This window comes from Podarcis melisellensis (genome assembly GCF_964234715.1).
Source record: "Podarcis melisellensis genome assembly, chromosome: W".
In the NCBI taxonomy this organism is placed as follows: domain Eukaryota; kingdom Metazoa; phylum Chordata; class Lepidosauria; order Squamata; family Lacertidae; genus Podarcis; species Podarcis melisellensis.
Window position 1 is genome coordinate 20953828 of NC_138535.1, and position 4761 is coordinate 20958588.

Sequence of the window (4761 nt, forward strand, 5' to 3'; positions counted from 1 at the left end):
TCAGTACAGAGAAACATGTCTGCACTCCACAGCAGTTAGAATAAACTCCACCCATGTACTTCCAGTACGGGTCATATGACACACACACTGAGCTAACATCCGGTGCTCAGTACAAAATGGACTGCACCTTTGTTCCCATGGCAACAGTCACAAACATCCTGCCTGGCTTTCCAGCCACAAGCAGCTGCCTTAGCTGCTAGAGCCTTTGCTTGCAGCAGCTTTGGTGCTTTATGATAACAGCCTCATCTGGAGGGTGTTAAATCGGCCCAGGCCGCCTGGCAGGTGCTGAGGAGTCTGTGTGAAAGCTCAGTGGGAGCCAGACCAGAGGGGGCTGGAAGCCCAGGAGGGGCTGAAGGATGCCCAGAAAGCCCAGTGGGGGCTGGCACTGTGTTGGGAAGCTGTTGCAATGCTTCAACACGTCTGTGTGATGGACTGTGTGGTGGAGAAAGGCTGAGAGCTGAAAAGAGGAAGGCAGTGGCAAGCTGTTCCTCAGGCAGCGGTGCACCCAAGAGTGGGGGTGCAGGCCGATCCAAGAGCTCTGAGAAAGCGAAAGTCTCCGAAAGTTGTTGGTGCTTTGCTGCGATGTCCAACAGCGCTGGGAAGCATCTGCTAGAATCCCAGGCTACCAAGGACACCAGCTGGAGTGGAATGTCAACAAAGCAGGTTCCCAGGGCCTGTTTTCAGCGAAAACGTGGGAAAGCTGCAGGCCAGGAGAAAAACAAAGACAAGGCGTTTTTTCACCTCACAGCTGCGAATGGTGTCTCTGGGAAAAGACAAAAGCCTCAGTTGGGGGGAGGCTGTGGCCATGGCAACCGGTGGAGGTGCAAGCAACGCCATGGCAGCTTTGGAAGACAGCCAGAGAGACACTTTATCTTTCGTGGTGGACTCAGGTTCGACCCACAATCTCGTGAATTCACGGGAGCTCCTGAGAAACTGCAAGACAGTTAAAACTGATCGTTACGTTAAATTAGCGGACGGGTCTCAAAGACCATTGACTGAATCTGGGTTTCTCTATTGTTCTTTTATAGATCATTGGGTGCAAGTTTATGTGGTTCCAGAGCTTGCCCACTCTCTTTTAAGTGTGCCACCTCTTATGGCTGATGGATTCGAAATTCGGTTCTCTAACAATTTGTGTTCCTTTTACAGCGATGGGAAGAAGGTCTACAGTGTTGAGAGAAAAGACAGGCTCTTTCTGGTGGAGATGCCCATTGAAAATGGGACTGGTGGGAAAATGGGGCTGGTGGAAAATGGGGCTAGTGGAGAGTCCATTGAAGATGCTCAAGTGCAGTGTGCGAATGTCCCACCACACCATGATTGTATACACTTATGGCACAGGAAATTTGGACATGCTGGGTGGTCACTTGTGCAAAAAGCTGCAGAAAACACCATTGGTTGTAGGTTCAAGGCTTGTGACAAATACCTAGATTGTCAAGCCTGTAAGCAATCGAAGGTCACAACATGCACATACCCCAGGTCAGAGAGGCGAACCAGCAAACCCTTTGAACTTGTGCATGCAGATTTGTCAGGACCCATGCCAACACCTTCTTTAGCTGGGTCTAAATGGGTTCTGGTTCTGATTGACAATTTTCCTAAGCATTCCTGGGTTTTTACGCTGAAACAGAAATCAGAAGCAGCTGCACTGATCAGGGATTGGATCACAGCGGTAGAGCTACGGTTCTCTACCAGGGTGATTTCCTTTCAATCTGATCGGGGGGGGGGGGGAGTTCACAGGTTCTGCGCTGCAATCGTTTTTCAGTCAGAAGGGTATCAGTCATCGACTGATGGCCCCCTACTCGCCGCAACAGAATGGGGTTGCAGAGAGAAAATTTTGTACACTACAGGAATCAGCGAATGCTATGTTGGCAGACTCGGGTTTGCCACAGCGCTTTTGGGCTGAGAGTTATCAAACAGCTTGTTTTCTCCAGAATCGAGTGTACAATTCCAGTGTAGGCAACACACCGTATTTTTTGTTGCATCAGAAGAAGCCTAAAGTACACTACTTTCACGTCTTTGGTTCTCAGGCTTGGGTTCTCATTCCAAAGGCCATGCGCAGAAAGGGTGAGCCAAGGTCTAGGAAGATCTTTGTAGGCTATGAGCCGGGTTCAAAGGCGTGGCGTTCTGCATACCCTACTGGCAACCAGTCTAAGCTGCTTATTAGCGGCAGTGCTGAGTTTTGTGAGCAGAGTGGGTGGAAACGTCTTCACGGGAACCCGGATGTTCTGTTACACTCAGGTGAGGAAGAGGAGGAGGACGAGGCTGAACCTGTTGCTGAGATGCACGGTCCACAGCCACAGAGTCCAGAGCAGGGATCTCCAAGGGGGAGGCTCCGTATCTCTCCAAAAGGGAGTCCCAGGACCCCTCCACAGGTTTCTGTCAAGTCTGAGTTAAGGAGTGAACCATCCTCGCCAGCAGAACCAGCTGTACGCCCGAAACGGCGCAGCAGGTCAGAGGGGGATGTTTCAGACACAGAGGATAGTAGGGCTGATCCAGGTGAATCAGGCGCAGTTCCAGAATTCACGCTGAGGAGGTCAGCAAGATCAACCAAGGGAAAGCCACCTGAAAGGTATGAAGCCACAAGTGTCTGGGTTGGTGTGGCTAGATGTGAACCTGAATCCTTTGAGGATGTTCAAAAGTTGCCTCAGGAAGAAGCCAGCAAATGGCGTGAGGCGATGCAGAAGGAGATGAACTCAATGGAGTCTCTTGGTGTGTTCTCACTCACACAGCTGCCGGCCAATAAGCAAGCTGTTAGTTGCAGGTGGGTTTACCGCTTGAAACCCACAGAAGCAGGAGAACCACAGTATAAAGCGAGATTAGTGGCCCGAGGATTCACACAGAAAAAGGGTGTACACTTCACGGAGGTGTATTCGCCAACGTCACGAGCAGAGACTCTAAGAACGCTTTTGGCGATAGCAGCACAGAGAGGTTGGAAGGTGAACCATTTTGATGTAGATGTCGCCTACCTGAACTCAGATCTCCAGGAGGAGTTGTACATGCTTCCTCCTCCAGGGTTTGAAGTCAGTGAGCCAGGCGTCGTGTGGCGGTTGCACAAATCCATCTATGGATTACGCCAATCTGCCAGGAATTGGAATATGTGCCTACATGAAGCCTTAGAAAAGCTAGGTTTTAAGAGATCTCTTGCAGACAGTTGTCTTTACATTAGAGATTCAGGCTTAAAACAGCAAGTGGTGCAGGTGTTTGTTGATGATATTTTGATCATGGCATAGACAGGTGAACAGGTGGAGAAGTTTGCTAAGGAGCTTGGAAAGCGGTTCAAGCTGAAGCAGCTTGGAGATGTCAAATCCTATTTAGGCGTGCAGATCACAAAAGCAAGTGATGGAAGCTTTTTGCTTCGCCAGAAAGGTAAGATTGAACAGTTGCTTGCGAAGTTCAGGATGTCTGATTGTGCAGGTGCCAGATCACCCATGGAGACTGGATACGTGAAGGAGTGTCAGCAAGTAGAACGCGTGGTGTTCGAAAATACTGAACTCTTTCAGTCAGCTCTGGGTAGTCTGTTGTATCTGTCACAGTGGAGCAGACCAGACATTGCATTTGCTGTCAATCTGCTCAGTAGAGAGGCTTCAAGTCCTAGTGTGCAGGCCTGGAATGGTATAAAGCGGGTGCTGCGTTACCTGCAAGATACCAAAGACTTTTGTCTTAGGTTGCCAGCCCAAAGAGAAGTCAAGCTGACTGCTTGGGTGGATTCGGATTGGGCTAACTCTGAGGACCGCAAATCAGTGTCAGGCCTAGTGGTGACGTTTGGGGACTCAGTGATCGGGTGGAGGTCCCGGAAGCAAAGTCTCATAGCGCTTTCATCTACTGAAGCTGAGTTCAGTGCGCTATCAGATGCTTGCAGAGAGCTGGAGTTCTATGTGTGTTTGGTCGAGGAAATCTGTGGAGAGAATTGTCTGCCCGTTGTGGTGCATGAAGACAATCAACCGTGCCTTAAATTAGCTGAAACTGGGCAATTCAAGGCAAGGACCAAACATTTGGACATACGTTTCTGGAATGTATGTCAGAGCGTTCATGAGGGGCTAGTTGCTCTGAAATACTGTCCCTCAACAAAGAACCTCGCTGATGGTTTCACAAAACCATTGACCTTCCAGAAGCACGAGGAGTTCTGTGAGGGTCTGTGTATGGGGAAAGCAATGTTGGCTGTTGTCCCCAGATGCAGGACAAGAGGGGGTGTGGAGTTTGGGACTAACAGGGTTAAAACTCCGTGGTGTCCTGTATCTGGGAGGAGCTTGACGCAGGAAAATGCGTCACAGTGTGTGTCTGCGTTCAGATCTAGTTTCGCTTCTGGCTGACACAGCAGCAGCACAGAAGCTGCAAGAGAGTGCTTTTGGAAAGCACAGAGAATGGTGGCGGTTTCTGATGGGTTTACTGCTTTGTAAATAAAGCTACTAGAGATAAGAACAAACTGTCTCTGGACGTGATTTATCCCTATTCTCACACGGACGCAGGACCGCTGCTGCTACTCTGCTATCCTGCCAGGTCAGCTTTCCCAGCAAAAGTTCGCGCAGGGAAGAGTGACTGGACGGCAATTTATATTTACCCGAAGGTAAATTTATATTTACCCGAAGAACCCATTCTCCAAATTACTGCTTTTCATTCCCTCTTGCCTCACAAAAGGGAGAGAAAGAGGTGAGGAAGTGAAAGATCCAGCTTTGCACAGAATGCTGAGCCAAACCATGGCTAAGTATGTGAATGAGTGAGTACTCACAGCAAAAACTGCATCAGTGTTCTTGCTCTTTTGCACTACCC